This window comes from Sinocyclocheilus rhinocerous, unplaced genomic scaffold (assembly GCF_001515625.1).
Source record: "Sinocyclocheilus rhinocerous isolate Xijiao unplaced genomic scaffold, SAMN03320098_v1.1 scaffold258, whole genome shotgun sequence".
NCBI lineage: Eukaryota > Metazoa > Chordata > Actinopteri > Cypriniformes > Cyprinidae > Sinocyclocheilus > Sinocyclocheilus rhinocerous.
This window is the reverse complement of record NW_015634010.1, coordinates 1483763-1504287: the sequence shown is the minus strand read 5'-3', so window position 1 is coordinate 1504287 and position 20525 is coordinate 1483763. Positions and strand designations below refer to the sequence as shown.

The 20525-nt window shown below is 35.2% G+C and overlaps 1 protein-coding gene across 1 annotated transcript in view; it reads left to right on the top strand.

Annotated features, from left to right (window-relative positions):
• The window catches only part of LOC107744944 (ankyrin repeat and sterile alpha motif domain-containing protein 1B-like), a 145833-nt gene that overhangs the window by 1421 nt on the left and 123887 nt on the right, over window positions 1–20525 (top strand). The gene's annotated exons all lie outside the window — the stretch shown is intronic.

Sequence of the window (20525 nt, the reverse complement as noted above, 5' to 3'; positions counted from 1 at the left end):
TGGAGCCCATCCATAAAAATGTTGTCCCAGGCCCCAGTGAAATGTAATGGCAGCCCTGCTTTTACTGTACCAAGGACTGCCTCATTTTTATGTCTCCTGAGGCACTTTATAAGAAACATCTGAGACTAAATTGATACTTAAAGGGCATTCTCCCAAAAATTCAACCTTCATGTCATTCCAAATATGACTTTTATTATTCTGTGCAACACAAAATAAGATATTTTGTAAAATAGCTGTGTTTTTGTCCATGCAATTAAAGTCAATTTGGTTCAATATCCATTTTTGGACCCCAGTTGATTTTAATTATATGGGCAAAAGTCGTCTTCTTCCTCTTCTTTTTTTTAATTAACCTTTTTTTATTGCAGAACATAAACAAAGAAAAGCAGTTTTAAATCACACCATTAAAGCATTAAAATCTTGTATTTTTGTTTTTGTGAATAAGTCAGATGGATGAAATTAGAGAGCAAAAAAATGGCATGCAATTGAATGCAGTTCACATGACATTCAAGAGATAAATGATAAGGGTTTTCATAATAAAATATAATATCTTTGATAACAAAGGAGTGGTTTAATTCTGTAGCGCTAAAAATAAAAGAACTTAAAGAACCCAATTTTATTCATTCATTCATTCATTAATTCATTCATTCATTCACATTTTTGAAATATATCGGGCAATTTCTTTAGCTATAACAGCTAAAAAACTCTGAGCAGTAAAAGTTTCCTTTGGAATTAATTCTAATTAATTGGTTAATGAGGCCTCATAAAAGGAGAAAATCCTTCTCTCAAAACAAACTTTAACACTCTATACTGTTAGTAATGCAGAGTGATTTCTCCTGTACCTAGTGCGTTGCGTGTTGCTCTGTTCGCCCTGTGTGATTGATGTGTGATGTTTGATCAGCTGTGCATGCATGTGTTTTCGGTTCTCAGGTATATGATCTCGGGAACACGTTCATCTCCACATCAGTATGTATAATGACAACTGTGTGGAGCAGATAGAAGGAAATGTATGCTTCGGGAATGGCCAGGCAGAGATGGGGGGAAGGGCACCTGGGAACGACATGCCTGCTCGCGTCTTTGAGAGCGAGAGAGGCTGATCGAGCCCGGCTCAGACATCGGCCACCTCACTGGTTAAAACAGCGAGTACAATCAATGCTGCTCGTTTGCTGTCTGGACAAAAGATCCCTCTGCCTGGTAATAGGGCATTTTCCCAGCGGGAACGGCTGACATTATCTCACCGCTCCTCTAATTTAGGGCTCAGAAGGCATTGTTCTGTTGTTTTGTGGTTGATCCTTGAGGTTTGTTTGGTTGGAAAGTGGGAAGTATGTTGTGTTTGTGTTTCTCTCTTATTGGGTCAGAACTGTTGGCTGGAGGAATGGGACAGTGCAGTATGGTGGGGGGTCTGGGTCTGTCCATCTGTCCACGGTGCTGGAAGTTGTGCTTTTTTCTCTCTGTGAGCTCTGCAGTGTCACAGTTAGTGACGGTGCATCGCCCAGAGAGGATTCACATGGCCTTATCTGAAAATGAGGGTGGATCTATGACAGGCCAAAGGGTCACTTGAAGAATTTAAGAGATTTTAGTGATTATGTTCAGAATGGGATACTAGCTTGCACTATATTTTTTAAAAATATGACATGACTTCATTAAATCATAATCAGAATGGTGTCCAGTTATCTATTTGGAAATTAAAAACTGAAAAATATCTATCTATCTATCTATCTATCTATCTATCTATTAAATAAAACAAACACAAAATAAAGAATTTCAATATCTTAATATTTTAATTATTTAATATGATGGTGATTATACTATCATATACTATCAATTATACTAATTATACTAATAATTATATATTATTGGCCATTTTAATATCTGCATATCTGCAGTTATTATCTATGTTAATTAAATTTTGTGTCAAAATGTCTTCTACATCACTGCTGTAATGACTTCTATTTCATTGTTGAGCGCATTGCATTGTGGGATATAATATTCTGTGCAGTGTGATATGTTGTAAACTTGAAAGTTCAAGTTACAGTCTATCAGTAAAATATTGTTTAATGGCCGATATTAGAGATTTATAGGTATCGATAAATTAATGATGATTGGATATTTAATAATAATTATATATTATTGGCCATTTTAATATCTGCATATCTGCAGTTATTATCTATGTTAATTCAATTTTGTGTCAAAATGTCTTCTACATCACTGCTGTAATGACTTCTATTTCATTGTTGAGCGCATTGCATTGTGGGATACAGTATTCTGTGCAGTGTGATATGTTGTAAACTTGAAAGTTCAAGTTACAGTCTATCAGTAAAATATCGTTTAATGGCCGATATTAGAGATTTATAGGTATCGATAAATTAATGATGATTGGATATTTAATTGTGTATGTGTATGATTGTGTTTTAAGTGTGTTAATTGTGTATGCTGTGTTTTTGTCCATGCAATTAAAGTCAGTTTGGTTCAATATCCATTTTTGGACCCCAGTTGATTTTTATTATATGGGCAAAAGTCTTCTTCTTCCTCTTCTTTTTTTAAATTAACCTTTTTTTTATTGCAGAACATAAACAAAGAAAAGCGGTTTTAATATGAAATCACACCGTTAAAGCATTAAAATCTTGTATTTTTGTTTTTGTGAATAAGTCAGATGGATGAAATTAAAAAGAGTAGGCCTAAAAAAATTGCATACAATAGAATGAAGTTCGCATGACATTCAAGAGATAAATGATAAGGGTTTTCATAATAAAAAATTATATATTTGAGTACAAAGATAAAGAACATTTTAATTCAGTTTTGTCTAAAAAATTGTGTTTGGTTTTGGCAGATGCCAAAAATCACTGATGTATCTCTTCAGTTTAATTGCACATTGTTGAGTGCATTGCATGTTGGGATACAGTATTCCGTGCAGTGTGTTCCGTTGTATTCTCCACGTTTTGGCAAATGTAGTAGTAGGTCGTTTTAATATTCTATCCTACTGTCAAAGACCCTTTAAGGCAAGTGAGTTTGGAAATGCCCCGGGCTGCTATTTTCTATGTAGGTAAAAGGCATACAAATAAAGCATGTTCCAATGACACAGGCTTGTGGCTTTGACCTCTGACTCACATACACTGTTGCACGTGGGACGGGCCCCACTGCTGTATGATCAATGTTTTGTGCCTTCATAGTGCTAATGGATTAGCCCATCAATAATGACACAGTGTGAATGTTGCATTAGGCATCACTGCACTTAGAAACACATGATTTTAAATGCTACTACATTCATACGCTCAGTGCTTAATATGATAATGATTAACTATTGCACAGTGGTTATTTGTCTCTCTTAAAGTGCCTGAGTCATGAATTTGGACGGAGTTGTGAGACATTAGCTGGATATATTTTTTAGGTCAAAATGTTATTTTTTCCCATTCTCTTATTTTCTTACTAATAGCATACATATATAAAGCAATACTTACTGGCATTGATTGAGCATTATGGATATTGTGACGATGGTGGTTATGGTAAACAAGATGGGATGATCTCTCTCCTTGGCTACCAGTCACTTTGCTGATTGCCTTGCTCTCTAATTTGATTGGTCACTGAGCATGTCAGTCATTCTTTGCAGACACACTGCTGATTGTTAGTTTAACTTATGTTGGCTTTTAAGATACCTTATTTGATTCTAAGGCAGCACTGCATGTACTCTACACAGATAGGGCAATTCCAGAATGCACTTTAACAAGCTCAGTGAAAAAATAAATACAAGATGACATATAAGGTGAGAAAATATTGACTAAGAATTCTTATATTTTCTTCAATACTGAAAAGTACTATAAAAAGTCAATTGTGATCATAAACATGTTATTTTATCAATATTTGTATGTATGCTTAATAGAGTATTGCGCTGTTAGCTTAGCAATGTGCTAACACGCTAATGCTAAATTATCCCAAGTAAAGCCATTTCCTCATGTAGTTGCTATCTATGTAGAGCAGTGGTTCTCAACCTTTTTACTTGATCGAGGGCCTTCCATGTAGGCAGCAAGGCAGCTAACTAAGTTTGGAACACAGTTAAAGTTTCTGTCAGTCATACTACATAAATAGTAACATATAAAGATGTTTTTTTTTTTTACTATACAAACTAGCTAACAGCTAAAGCACTAAAATATTACAACTAAAAAAAGAAAACTAGAAAAAATTGACCAGTAGTTTGTTGTATGACAAGTCAGCCATCGTGACTTATCCCTACTTGCTAATAATATGAAAAGAGCAGTTAGCATCTGTTTTCCGTCTTGGACGGTCTGGGGCAGTCACAGATTCGTCATGTCCCTGCGGTTTATCAAAATAAACATTCAGCACCATTATCCCCCGTCTTATCAGGCACAGAAACAGACTGCTGAGCGACACAGACCGCAGTGCCGTTGAGCACACCACACAGAGCCATGCACACTTCACTGTCAGAGCCGCTTACTAAAAACATGGACCGCTACCAAACCTTCTGGTCTGGAGCGCAGCCGTCAGCTAGTGTGGAGGAGTGTTCTCAGATAGAGAGAAAGAGGGAGGAGGACGTTTATATATCACCATCCATTAAGAGACGAGTGGACAGGAGGAAGGGGTGGTGTATTGGGGTCAAAGTTCAGATTTGTGGGGAATGGAGTGTGTTCTGTGTTCAAAGAGTGAGTGTCTGTTTCTAAGTGCTCGCTTGTGTGTGAGTGTAGTAAGAAAATGACCCTTCCAAGAAAGTTTCACTTTGCACAGTGACTCAGCATGGGAACCAGACAGTTGCAAACTAGCCTCGCAGAGCCAGACTTTAAATTATCAGCATGGTCTACTTTGTGGCTTATTTTGGATAAGAACGGCCCTCATAGAAAAATAAAATACTTTGTGACCATCATGTAAAGCAACCAGCCATGATTTATAAATCTGAAATTCAATTTACCACAGTAATTGACCAGTAAGTGGTACAGTAGCTCACTCAAATAATGCCACAACAGTCTCAGCAATGGTTTGTACAGACAACACAGATGACCATTACATGTTGAGTTTTTGTTCATCCAAAAATATATATAAATATAATAAATAAATAAATATGGATTATTTCAAATCCACATTAGTTCTTAGTCAAAAACGCATTGTTGCAACTTCGTACCATGGAACAAAGGTTTGTTTCCCAGTGGACCAATGTTGTTATTATTACCTAAAAATAAAATGTCATTTGTTTAAATAAAGCTAATGAAAACAAAAAAATCTAATAGAAATATTAGATGAAAAGTTTGAATAAAAAAACAACAACAAGATTAATGAAACAAACTAAATTTAAAAATGAAAACTGAAGATTTAAAAATATCATAGTATTAAAAAAAAAAGAATGATATATAAATAATAACACTGCAGTGGTCTGATAAATCTTTCTACTTTGAATCCAGGAAGTTACTTGGTCAGGCAATCCCATTTGAGTGCAGTTCTTCATTTGCAAGTCTTCATTTGTAAGTTGCTTTGGATAAAAACGTCTGCTATTGTGAATGAATAAATGTAAAGGACATGTAAATTTCAGAAAGGTCTTGCAATTTTTGCGTGCAGTAGGCATCAGATAATAGGGGAAAGATATGTGGGTGCTGAAATAGAATTACTCTACATTGTTACTTTTTAGTAACATGTTTATTTGTTTATTTATTAACATGCTAGAAACACTCTTCAGTGTTTGAAGCAGAATAGGAAGATGCTGTAGGTTTTTTCTTTACTGTCAAGCTCAATTTACTTCAATACTAATATGATAAGAGAAAGCTCATGCACACTGCATGAAGGATGTTCATTCAATTGTGTTTGTCCATGTGTATTTCACAGATTAAAAGAACTTCATAACAACATTGTATGATGGGAATCATCTTCTAAAACACAATCTTTTCAGTGTTATTCTGTTATCAATTTGTTTGAGCGTTCATAGTCTCAATGCATTTTACAGGTTAAAAGCAGGAACTTCATAACAACATTTCATTATGGGAACCATCATACAAAACACTCACTTTTCAGCAAGGGATGTAACATGCATGTATACATGTTACATGTAACACATTATTCTGTTAACACATTTGTCGCTAACATCATTCACATTCTCAGTCCTTTTCACAGGTTAAAAGAGCTTCATAACAGCACTGCATGATGGGAACCATCATTCAAAACACTGTCTTTGGCAGGGGAAACATGTGAAACGTGTTACATGTAACACATTGTCTTGTTAACTCATTTGTTGCAAAGATCATTCACTATTTCAAAGCTTTTTACCAGTTAAAAGGGCTTCATAACAGCATTGTATAATGGGTACCATCGTTCAAAACACTGTCTCTTTAGCAAGGGACATAACATATGTTACATGTAACATGTTATCCCATTAACTTATTTGTTGCAAAGATCATTCACAGTCTCAATGGTTTTTCACAAGTTAAAAGTGCCTCCCTCCTGTTCCCTGATCAGTTTAGCTCTTTCTCCTCGAGCTGTGGCAAGACGTGTTAAGGCTAAATGCTCCATGGAGGGAACCCATCTGTGCTAGGGCGGCCTTTGATTAGCTTAGGGTCTGTGTAATGCTTCTGCCAGTGATTGTTCTACTCCTCGGAGCATGCTTGTCTTTTGTTTGAAAAGCTGTCATAAATCAACCTCAACCCCTCATCCTTTAGCTTAGAGCAGCTTATGGGTGAGTGTTTTCTGTGCTGATGAATGGCCATCACAGCACTGTTTGGACGAGTATCCTCCTGGTATTAGAGCTCAGATATCTCGTCTTCCCCCTGGAAAGTTCTCAATCACATGGTCAGACATGTGACCACTGGATTAGCTGATTTCATGGAGATTTGGATGGAAAATACCAGTACCATTTGCTTTTAAATCAACAACCTTTTCTGGGCAGCATGACTATGTCCGCTACTGAATGTAACCTACATACCTGGCATATCTGACATTCCCAAGTCACAGGATCTTTTTAACAAGCTCATGGATTTGTGTAATGATGTTGTGGTGTTTAACAAGAAGCAAGAAAGTAGTAACTATGACCTTTGACCCTTCCTCTGGAGAAATATGTGTGTGGACACTTTCCACTTTACAAGACCCCTCAAGATGTGTCTAATTTAGCCCTTCAGCCAGGCACCAAGACGTGACTCTTTTTTTTGTCTCTTGTCTTTTACAAATCCCCCGTCTTATCTTTCAGTCTCTCTCTTTTTCCACTCTTCCTTTCTTACCTCGTTCTCTTTTTTTCAGTTGGGATCTCTATGCCATTGGTAGCAGGACTTCCACTGTAGTATCGATCAGCTTCGCTCTCTCGCTCCCTCCTGATTGAACCTAAGACTCAGCTTACAGTCCCATTAGAGGACTGGTCAGCACTGCCTGCCAAACCGAGGAGAAAGACAATGGGTGCCAAGAGAGCTCAATTACTCTATTCCTCCTTCACACTCTATCACCCCTTCCTCCCCTTTTGCTTGATATATACACGCACATGTTCATGGAAGCTGTTTCCGAGTGAGTCTAATGAAGAAATTCCCAGACTTCAACCCAAAATTTAAAATAATATTTTTTATATTTTGTGTAAAGAAAAGAAAGTCTTTTTTTGTGGTCAATAAAGTTCATTGTTCACATGACAATTAAGAATACTGTCCCCCAAATTCACATTCTTATTACTGTATTAAAGCGATTAGAAAGCAGGAGGTAGTTAGATATTCAAAACATTTTATGTTGCTTTTTTAAATCTATAAAACAGAATTGTTTGTAGTGAACACCTTACCACATTTATTTTATTTTTTATTTTTTTTATTTGTATTAATTATGTTTATTTACATTATAATAATATTTTATTTTATCATTTTATTCTATTTTTATATTAAACTTTTATTAAAATCAATATAAATTTAATTTAGTAAATGTAATACCATGTCCACAATTAAGAATATGTACAGTGCCAGAATGCAGAATAGTCTTTTATTTCCTAATGCAAAGTGCAATTTTCTTTTTATTTTGAAGTGACATAACACCCAGACATTTTTTGACAGTGTTTGTGTGAATGACCTTTTTGCATGTGTTATTTATGAAGTGAATTGGACAGTCTGACAGAAGAATGTTCCAGTCCCTGAGTAAAATCCACTTAAAGCTGAGTTAACACCAGCTTATTGGCGTAACACAATTAGCATTGAATATGACATTAACGGCTATTCATGCTCTCTTTATATGTGTGGCCTGGAAGTTGCAGAGTCATATATTTAAACGGATGTACGTATCTCCGCTTCAAAGCCTGTCCTGTGTACATTACGCAGCCTTGATTGTTGTCCAGTGTTTGTGCGCAGCCAAATTATGTCCTAGTGATAGTGATGATGATGTGCTGTGTGTGTAAAATGACAGGCCAGGGTTACCGCAATATCCCATGATGCTATTTCCTTCCAAATGAGCTGGCCTGGCTCAGTCACACACATGCTGATAATGATTGCTTGATATAGAGAGCACAGGATGTTAGGATAGTGCAGAGATGTATTCACATGTGTTGAAATATTTATTAAAGGGGTCATATGACGTTGCTAAAAAGAACATTATGTTGTGTATTTGGTGTAATGCAATGTGTTTATGCGGTTTAAGGTTCAAAAAACACATTATTTTCCACATAATGTACATTATTGTTGCTCCTTTATGCCCCGCCTTTCTGAAACGCGTCGATTTTTACAAAGCTCATCAGTCTGAAAAACGAGGTGTACGTTGAAATGCCAGCTATTCAGTGCGTTGTGATTGGTTGAATACCTCAAGCGTGTGACGGAAATGTTATGCCCCTTACCATACTGTGATGCTGTGTCCCGGCGCGACAAGACAAAAACAATAAAACCCATTACAAAACATCAGTTTGGTATATATATATTTAAATTCAGGCTACCCCTAGTACACCCAAATTCTGCCTATGAGAAGGACAGATGTCCAACTCTCTTTTTCCATCGGTGTGATGGGAAATTTTGTTATTGCACAGGACATTTCTTTGTATGTATACAGTGTTTTAGCAGAGCACTGATACACTGACTCACTAAATGAATTCTCTATTGAATTTCCTCATGCCATACAACACACACATACTGTACACACACATCTGTGCATGTTCTACACAAACTAGCATCTGTACTACCCATTACCATTACCCTTTTTAAATAAAAGAAATAGCTTTGAGCCTTTACTTGCCTTTACTTGATTGTATGTTCATTAACTCAAGTACTTGAGACTCATTACCTGATTAAATTCCTGCCATTACTTGTCTGTGTGTTTGTTTTTGGGTACGTATCTGGAGACTGGCATTTACAGCAAGGTCATACCTGGTGCTGGTGTTATTTGTCAGTGATTACATAGGGGAACAGAGACTCATGGGAACAGAGATTTGTGAGAGTGTTCAGAACTGTTAGAGAGTGATATATGCCGTGGCAGGCAGTGTTACAGAAATGTTTATGGGTTGTAGTATTGATGAGCTTGAATGGCTGCTCACTGTGGTATGTGGTAATGAGCAGGATTTACAGTAATTCTGACCCACTGATCTGTGAGTATATTTAACATGCACATTTATATAAACTATAGGACATGCATGCATATATCAAACACACATATACAGACGTTAGTGCACCTTCTTCATCCATTAGTGTGTGTGTGTGTGTGTGTGTGTGTTGTCTTCATTCACTAGGCTCATATAGAGCAAAGAAGACTAATCTCTCAGGCCATTTGAAACAAATGAGCCATTCTTAAGCAGTCACACACACAATCTGAATCCCAAAATCTCTGGCTGTGTTCAAAATGAAATACCAGCCTGCTGCTAACTGAACAGACGACTGAACATTCTACACTGTACGCTGCCTACTAAAAATAGTATGTGAACAGAATGCAGTGTGAAATATGACAGTATAGGCCTATGCTACATGTCATATGACCTCATTATGCTCCAGAATTAATTCAGCAAGTTTATGTAATCTTTTTACATGTATCGTCTATTTTTTTTATTTTTTATTAATTAAACATTTTATTATTTTATGTTTTATTTTATGATGAATTTTATTTTATTTTATTAAAATACTATACTAAAATACTAGTACTAACATGATGCATAGTCTACTTGTACTTTATATTTAAGAAAATGTACAGTGGCAGAATGCAAAATAGTCTCATATTTCCTTAATGAAAAATAGATTTTTTTTAATTTAATATAATCTTGAAATGATAACATTAAATTTATACAATGATTAAAACAAGCATCAACTGATGTTGTTAGTATACCTTGAAGGTGGAAAATGAAACACAGATTGTTCCATAAGCGAGAGAGGCGGGGCATAGAGGACCTACAATAATGTACAGTATTTGAAAAATAATGTGTTTTTTGAACATTAAAGCATGTCAACATATTCTGTTACACCAAATACACCAAATAATGATCTTTAAAATAGCATCATATGACCCCTTTAACGTACAAAAATATCCTTAAAATCAAACATCTAAATGTATTTGAGGCACTATATATAAATACTGTATAGGTTATTAGATTTATTGTTAAATTTACTGTTCTCGGTTAATATTGGATATTAGAGACATTGGGAATTTAACTGTGTGTGTTCATTTTCTGGATTTTTATATTTAGATTACATTCTTTGCCATCACCTAACTCTCAAATAAAGTTTTATAAAATAAATGTAATATTTAATATATTTATATGACATTTCACACAAAATAATGCAATTAATATTATAGAATTTTATTTTTATCAGCAATAACCGAAAATAATTATTGTCTTTTTTGTCTGAATTGTATTATTGGTACATCCCAGTGACCTCTGTATTTTTTATTAGATCAGCCTCCCTAAAATGTATATTTTTGTAATATTTATTTGCATCTTATTTATTTATATATAATATTAATGAACATTAATATTTTTAATACAATATTAATTTCTTAATACTACCTTGAACTGAAATAGATCCAATAATATACTCTATATATGCACAACTATGTGGTCAGTTGCATTTTATTATGTGCATTTAGCTTTGTTATTTTTCCTTGAGGTCCGAACGGGCCTCCAGACCATTTTTGGGTTGTGACCCACCAATGGAGAGGACTAGCTGTGTTTTTCTCTGTGTGTGGTTGAGAGGAAGGCAACCTTTGCTGACTCAGTTCGCCAGAGCTGTGATCCCTGAAATAGGGCACAGCTGGAAGTGTAGTGCGTGTGTGTCTTTGTAAAAGAGAGACGGATGCTCTGAAAGAGTATTCCCAGACAGGATTCTGGATGATTTAGCTGGGAGCTCCTCTGTCAGACTAAACCTCAGGCACACACACGCTTCACTAAGAGAGCCCTCTGGGCAAAACCCACTGCTGTCTGAGAGCAATCACTGCTGCTGAAATCATATTTTGTCATGGAATGAACAATCAAAATTGTAATATTCTTTTCGAGTTTTAAATTATGTATTTTGAATTAATGAATGAACAAGATGGGTTGCTTAATTTTACAATATATGTGACCCTGGACCACAAAACCAGTCAAAAGGGTCAATTTTTCGAAATTAAGATTTATACATCATCTGAAAGCTGAATAAATAAGCTTTCCATTGATGTATGGTTTGCTAGGATAGGACAATATTTGGTCGAGGTACAACTATTTGAAAATAAATGTATTTTTGGCTATTGCTACAAATATACCCCAGCGACTTAAGACTGGTTTTGTGGTCCAGGGTCACATATAGTATGAATTCCTAAAGCCACTTTCTGCCATGTTTATTCATTAATTTATTTACTTGTCAGCCATAACAATGTCTTATTTGAGGACAATTCTCTGCATGCATTTGATTCATTCGATCAATTCATTGACTCATCATGCATTTCATGTGATTATTTCAATTGATTGACAATCCTTAAAGAAACTGGTTTGTTAACATCTTGAGCTCACCCAGAGGTCAAAAGGTCAAAAGAAAAGGATGTGAATGCATGACGGGAGCATGACTCTCATTTACACTTACTATGCTGTTTCCATCTCTCTGTCGGTATAGCCGTGTTTGCCATCCATTTTTTGCACAGTCCTGCACCCACACACATTCATTCAGAGTGTATGTGTGTATTAGTTTTTTCAATGTTTCATGTAGAGACATGTTCTGCACTCCTGAATCAAACTATTGAACTGTATTGAACTCATGTGGTACATGCTGTTAACAGCCAATAGAGCCTGTCTTTGTTGCCACAAAAATGATGGAAATGATTGTTATTGGTCTTAGGCCAGTATTTTCAGATGTCCTCCATGTTGTAAAGTGGACATATTATACACTTTTGGCATTTTATTAAAATAAATAAATTTTCCTCTGAAGTCTACTATTAATGTTAAGGTGCAGTCACATTTACCATTGTTCAGTTAATTTTTGTGTTGCAAAATGCATACATTTCGATAGGAATCCACACAATTGGGAATTCCGTGTGATGGCAAACAATTTCCCCATGCAGAGTTCGCAGCTAGTTCAAGTTGGTCACATGGATATGGCACATTGACCAACAGAAATCTGCTTGGTTTGAAAGTGAATTCAGTGTAACCTGTGCTTCATACATTGCTACACTATTGACCTTATTTGCCTGAGAAATGTCACCAAAATTTCACTAATGTGACATTACTTTGGTGAGGACATTACCTTTAGTCAAGGCTTCTTGTACCAAAAATATTTTTATCAAGTTTTACCTGACTATTTACCCTGAACCTTTCTGTGAGCTTACGAATTACATTTTTTTTTTGCTACTGTACCTTTAAAACTTGCATATGTAAATGACCTCTGTTATGATTGGCTAATGTTTTACAATTTTATTTAATAACCATGAATGGCCAATATTTGTGTGTAGAGGTTGTGAGTGTAGTACGTCTACACTACACTGTCTTTTTTGGCCCCTATAAAGGGCCTGAAATAAAGTGTAAAGTGTTGACAAACACTCAAGCACATGTTTGCACGAGAACATGAATTCACAAATTCACTTATTGTTGTCATATGAAATCCTAGAGGTTTACACTCTGCCTAAATTGGGGGATGGGTTGAGAGAGGAGTAAGAGCGAGAGAGAGAGGAAACCAATTATATGCCCAATAACAGTGTGGTATGGATTTTCCTCTGGGCTTGTAGCCAATCCCTCTATCTTTCTTTCTTTCTATCTCTCTCCCCACTCTCTTTGTCTCTTCCTCCATCTCTCTCTCTCTCTCTCTATCTGTCTGATGTATGCTTGATTAAGGGAGGTGAATGAGCTATTGAAATATGTGGCTGTTAGTATATGTGATGGGAACGATCTGGGACATTTCATCAATACTTCTTACGCTCCTCAAAAACTCATTCACAGACGTCTCCACAAAAATAAAGAAACCGCTACAGAGTGAAGAAACAAGCTGAAATACATTCGATAAATCAACTGAGCCATTGTTCTTCTGGAAAGCTAGAAAGCTTTTGTCATTATCTTCACTGTTAGTATTAGGAAAGAAAGGTAACGCAAGTTTGCAAGCTTGCAATACCTCACATTGTACGTCACACTTTATTCTTGCATTGCTGCTAACAAACAACTAAACTCATGTTGCTCCATGACTGAAAGCTGAAAAGTGATATACATAAAGTAAAAAAGGTTGTGTTATGCTCTCTAGCACACCTTGTGGCAAAGCTGAGAACTCAGTTTTTATTTGCATTGCATTATGAATCTTTTCGTCAGTGTCGTCAAAGTATGTCGAGGGTCCCGTACTCTAGCATAGGGGCCCATTATCACCCATTGTTATTTACATCAACCTACCCATTTTTTATTTATTTATGTTATTATGTTATACCTGTTTGTTTTTCAAACAGTTTTTGTATTCTTTTTGTCTTAGTTGTTTGTTTTGTTCTGTTTTACTTTATTTACGAAAATGTTTTTAAATCAACAGGTTTCATCTTCGTTTTAGATTTAGATACAATAAAAATTCTTTCATGCTGTTTACGAAAGCAGTTGTTTGTATACATGTTGCATTGCTTGGTAGATTGGGTTATCCTTGTCAGAAGTCCTTTGATCTAGCCCCAAAAACCATGTTACTGTTGAAAAGTTTTTTTTAAAAATGTTTTATGAAGAAGTTTCTTATGTTCACCAAGGCTGCATTTATGTGATCAAAAATACTGTTAAAACAGTAATATTATGAAATATTATTACCATTTAAAACAACTGATTTCTATTTGAATATATTTTAAAATGTAATTTATTTTTGTCATGACAAAGCTGTTTTTTTGTGGAAACTGATACATTTTACATTTTTTACAGGAATTTGTGATGAATAGAAAGTTCAAAAGAACAGCATTTATTTGAAAATAGAATTTTTATAAATATCTTTACTGTCATTTTTGAGCAATTATTGCGTCCTTGGTGAATAAAAATAGTAATTTAAAAAAAATAAACAAACAAAACACCTTTATTGACCCCAAACTTAGTGTACAAACAATGCATATATTTGCTTGCAAAGTGTTTCAGCCTAAGTGTGTGTGCCTATAGAGTTTGAAAACCAAGATTTTTGAAGCGAGAATGTGGAGTTCTTGGAAAGCAGAGGACAATGCCGATGAAGACCGCATTTTCGTTTCCTCCTCCTAAGCTGGTCTAAAGCACCTGTCTGTTCATCCAGTCTTTAATTAAACCCACTGACTCTTTTAGCTGTCACTCACCTGGCACTGCATAATGGACACACAACTCAGCTATACTGTGCGCTGTAGTCATTTAAATGATGAGTCATTGTTAAATTCAGAGCTAAACGTGTGTGAGTGTCATATGAGTGTCATTTCTGTTGCAGCGTTTGAGTGCCTGTTTTCCCGCAGGGCTGAAACAGTAAAAGGCCCCGTAAAGTAGAGCTGCAAATGGCTCTGTGAAACACTCACTTAACCTCATGATACCACCATATTGCATCGGTACTAAAACTACAGTACACCAGCCTCAGACTGTCTGTGTGTGTTCATGTGGGTGTGTGCTAATAGCAGCAGTTAATTTATGTGTGTATTGCTGGTTGGCCCTCCTAAATGCTGTTCCCCATTTTAGTTAGACCTTACTGGTTAAACACGCAACAACAGAGGACTAGTTGTGACCTGTTCAGCATAAATACACACTCTATTTGTCAGATGTTTGAACATTCACGCCATTGGTTGAACCACAAGTTGGGTCCATGTTGGGTCACTCAAACAAAGATTTGACCGCAAGGTGTAGTCTGCCTTCTTTTGTTTGTTTGTTCTTGTATTTTCCTGTCATTTGGACCTCAAAGGTTCTTTGTAAGGTTATTTGGGAACTTATGAACAGCCAAACTTGACTCTAATATCCTAATGATCCTCCTACTCAGCTGGTCTAAAAGAAAAAAGAAAGTGAGTGAGTTTGTTCCTTTGGTGCAGATTTGTTTTGCATTGTTGTTGTATCAGGCTGGGAACAGCTAGATTTAGGGAACAAGCAGAAACTCTAGGTGGAGATTTTACTCATAGAAGATAAACTTGTATGTTTCTTTTGCATTTTGTTTTAGTTTTTGAAGTCGTGGTAAAAAGCGGTGTTGTGTTGTTAACTAAAACTATTAAAATCGTTTTCAGCAATAGAAATAAAGCTGAAATTAAATCAAATATGAATAATAGGTGAAAAACTTAAAGGGGTGGTCACTTTTTTAACTTTAGTTAGTGTGTAATGTTGCTGTTAGAGCATAAACAACGTCTGCAAAGTTACGACGCTCAGAGTTCAATGCAAAGGGAGATATTTTCTTTTAAAGAAATCACTGTTTAAGGACTACAAAAAACAGCTGGTAGGGACTACAACAAGCTTCTTCCTGGGCTTGTGACATCACTAACCCCGATGTTTACATAAACCCCTCCCCCGGGAACACGCAACTTCCCGTAACGATCAACCACCCCTTTAAACTTAAAACAATGAAAGAAACTGAAGTTGAGTTTAAGTTGACGTAGTAAAATTCTAAAACTAAAACTGGCATAGAAATTAATATTTTTAATATAAATATAAAAAAGCACAGCAAAATTACTAAAACTTAAAAATGGAAACTAGAAATATAAAAATAAATGGTAAATAGATGTAAGGTCTGTTTTGGGTTTTGTTTCATGTTCTTGTTTTCATGTCTTTTATTTTGTAATTTGATTTATGCTGTTAGTGTCAAGCTTCCCTTGCCCTCTTGTATTCCTGCTATTGGTTCCTCTGTTCAATGTGTCAAGCTCTGATTGGTTGTCCTAGTCATGTGTCTTGTTTCTCATTGGTTGATTCGTGTCATGTGACCTGTATTGTTTGGTATGAATAGCCCTCATGTTGCCTTTGTTCTTTGTCTAGCTTTAAATTGTGTAACCTGCTGTTGGTGAGTCGTGTTTTTGTTTATGCTAAGTCGTGTTTTTGTTTATGCTAAGTCTGTCTCTGGTCAAGTCTGTTCACGCCATGCCATGCCATGCCATGCCATGCCATGCCATGCCAAGTCAAGTCTGTTTCAAGTCAAGTCTGTTTCAAGTCAAGTCTTCTTTTGTTTGGATGTTTGGATTTTGGATTTCAACTTGTTTAAATAAACTGCACTTGGGTTCATCATCACAACTCGACTCCAGTGGACTAATTGTTACAATAGAAATATTTACATAATAAAATTACTAAAATGTAATATGAAAACTTCATTAATTATTATTAACTGAATTATTAATTAATATGAAAATATAATTAAAGCACATTACAAAATTACTAAAACTTAAAATTGAAAATTGAAAATATAAAAATAAATATTAAATAAAAATATTTACATAATAAAATTGCTAAAACTGAAATAAAACAAATAAAGCTGAAATAAAATAAATACAATAAAATATAAACTTAAACTTGAAAACTTGGCAGCTAACTGAAATAAAAAATATGTTTAAGTACTAAAATGACTAAGACAGAAATGACTATAAACAAAATAAGCTTAATAAAAAAGGACAGAAGCACATAACAGAATTACTAAAACTAAAATTCAAAATAAAATATAAAGTAAAGCTAAACAGAAATATTTTCAAAAAAGTACTATAAAAAAAATTTAAACTGAAATATATAAAAATAAAAGCTAATTCAAAATATGAATAAATACTATAATAGTATATGAATAATACTATATAACACTGCTTAAAAATCTTTTGGTATAGAAAAGTACTTTTTTTCTGGTCTGTGAGTGTGTGTGTGTGTGTGTGTGTGTGTGTGTGTTTTGGGAGCACTCCTTCTGGACTGCCTGGAAAGGCTGTAAATAGCATGGGAAACTTTTTTTTTATTAAGAGACCCTGCAATGCCAGTCAACTAAATGACCAACCCCCACCATCCAGCACATTCACAATAATCTGTGAGTTTATGCAGCTGAGATTTGAGTTCATTTAGGTTCTGTGCATTTGAATTTTGTGACTATGTGAGTGAAGCGTCCTTCACCCTGCTCCTCGCACTTATTCACAGTGATAAAATGCTGTTCTTTCACAGCGTGCACAATCAATCAAATTCTGGGGACGTTCTGTGTCTGGACCCATTTTTGCTCTGTGTATTCAAGAAATTAGGCGCTTGATCCATACTTGCTTGAATGTTTGAATCCCATTGCATGGCATAATGAAAGTTTCTTTAATCAAGTGGGATCTGTGAACAAATTATGCTAGAGCTTTTCTCTTCACTTTTCCGAGTCATTTTTTGCAATTACTTCCATGTGTTGTCAAGGTGATTTTTAGTGAATGAATGTAGTCAGTTGTCCTCAAGTCCATACAGTCCTTGCAGAGTAAACGCAGTATCGTGTCCCTATAATGTAAAAGAAAACAAAAAACAAAAAAACAATATACTGTTGTCTTATTTTGAATAATAATTAAGAATTAAATATTTATTGTTTTAATTTAATTTAATTAAAAAAATAATTTAATTAATTTAATTTGATTCAATATTTTTTTATTTATAGATCTGTACTCAATACTTTTTGAAGCCACTGAATAATTCCCAAATTTTCGTCATATTTATTCTGTGTGTAACTCATTTACTAATCACGGGAAATCAACTGGCTAAATTAGCAACTAATCCTTTTTTGGCCTCCATACCATGTTTATTTATAGGCATACAGTTAAAGATAGCACAGAAAAAGGCAGGGGAATAGAGGGGCTGAATTATTTGCCAAATTCACTCTTGTACCGACCCTGTAAGCAGGCAGCACCACGTCTCATTGTGTCAGCGCATATTTACATTTACATTTATTTATTTGGCAGACACTTTTATCCAAAGCAACTTACAGTTGAGGAATACCATATGCGATAAGCATAAGCATAAGATGGCAATAAACATAAGTGCCCACTATACAAGGTTTCAGTCATCATTCAAAATAGTAAAAGCTAGGACAAGAAGGGATAAAGGATAATAAGAGAATAGAAAAAGTGAAGGCATAGAATTATTATTATTATTATTATTTGTAATTTATTTATGAGGAGGCAGTTAGATGCTCACAGAAGTGATAAGTTTTCAGTTGTTTCGCTGTCCGGATGGAGTTAGGTACACCACCAACATGGTACAGTGAAAGAAAACGTCCTGGAGAGTGATTTTGTGCCTCTCCGCAATGGGACCACGAGCCACCGCTTGTTTACCGACCACAGGGTTCTGGAGGGGATGTACAGTAGACGAGTAGTAGAGAGCGGAGGTAGAAGATGAGAGAGATGAGAAGTGGTCTGACATGGGCTCTTCTTGGGCTCATTGAAAGCAAGACGTGCTGCTGCATTTTGAATCATTTGCAGAGGTCTGATTGCACATGTTGGAAGTCCAGCCAGAAGAGCATTGCAATAGTCCAGCCTAGAAATGACAAGGGCCTGGACGAGAAGCTGTGTTGCATGCTCTGTTAGGAAGGGTCTGATCTTCCTGATGTTGTGTAGTGCAAACCTGCATGATTGTGCTGTTTTTGAAATATGATCTTTAAAGGTCAGCTGATCATCAAGAATCACCCCAGGATTTCTGGCTTAACACGACGGGATATGCGCTATGCACTAACTGCTAGGTGACTGCTACAATGGAAACAGGAAGTCCTTAGACATTATTTAATGGCAACAAAAAGTTCTCCAAAACAAATAATAAAGGTCAGTGATTGGCTGTGGAAAAAATGATGTCTACATGAATGCTGCTTGTATTCTCATAAAAGAGCGTGTGTGTCTAATATATTAAAATCTGTATTATAAAACAAAGCTGCACAGCCAAAAATAATAGGCTATTTAAATTTAAAAGTGAGCATATGATTGGATCAAATAATAAAAATAACAAAAACTAAAAAATGACAAAAGCACATTACTAAGACAAACTAAAATTTATATAAAAATGAAAGTATAAAAATAAAATGAAAGCCCTGTTTAATTATGATAGAAGAGAGAACTAAACATTCAAACATCTGTTTACACTTTAGGCCTGTGGCTGTTTTATTAAGCTAATTTTATTTTTTTATTTCGATTTTGGCATTTTTCAGTGTAAATGATTATTGCTTATTAGTATAATAGAACTATACTATAGTATAGTATAGTATGTAGTATACTATAGTACTATATCTATACTATATACTATATATATATATATATATATATATATATATATACACAAAATTGTCAAAAGACATAAAATACCAGCAAGACATACAATACCAAAATTATATTAAATTAAAAGGATATTTTGTTTGAATTTACTGTGGTACCACCACAGTACCTATTTTTAAGTCTAATGATTGAGAAGAGAAAAACTGTTTAAAAACTGTTCAGTTGAGACTCTTCTCATTCACCTGATTATATAACCCACTTTACCGTCATAATATTACTGAATAGTTTATGCTTTTTCCACTCTTAATTTATTTTTATTTTTTTATATAAGACAGAAATATTTGGTAGACTCCTTTCATATTTCTGTCTTAAATCTAACCGACAAGTTTCTCTTATTTCTCTCTCTCTCTCTCTCTCAGTATGTCTGCTGTGTTGCGATAACATGCTCTTCGGTCATTGCAGCAAGTGTAGAAGATGCCCGTGTGATGTCTGTCACTGCAGAGAAAGCATCTGTCTGTCACTGAAGTGTCTATCTGTCACGAAAGCGTCTGTCTGTCTGAGATTTCCTATTATAAAAGTGCCTGTCTGTCATTACTGTATCTATTGTTTAAGCATTGGCCTGTCTGTCATCTGTTTTTACACTGGAAAACAACATTGCAACAGGCCGACAGTGGGGATGTATGATTGTGGGTGGTCATTGAGAAATTTTTGAGGAATTAATTCTCTTCCTCAATCTTTTCAGTGACTAACTCTTCTGTAGAAAAAGTGGGGTTGTTCTTGCGCTTAATATGGAGATAATTTAGTGGGAACAGAGAATAAGTGCGAGAGAGAGAGAGTGTGTGTGTGTGTGTGTGTGTGTGTGTGTGAAAGAGCGAGACCAGTCTTTGCATACATCAGCAAATTCACATGGAGAAACGTTCAATTACTTTCTCTGAGATTTTCTTATCTTTAGAGTAAAGAGAATTCTGCACTGACTACACACACACACACACACACACACACACACACACACACACACACACACA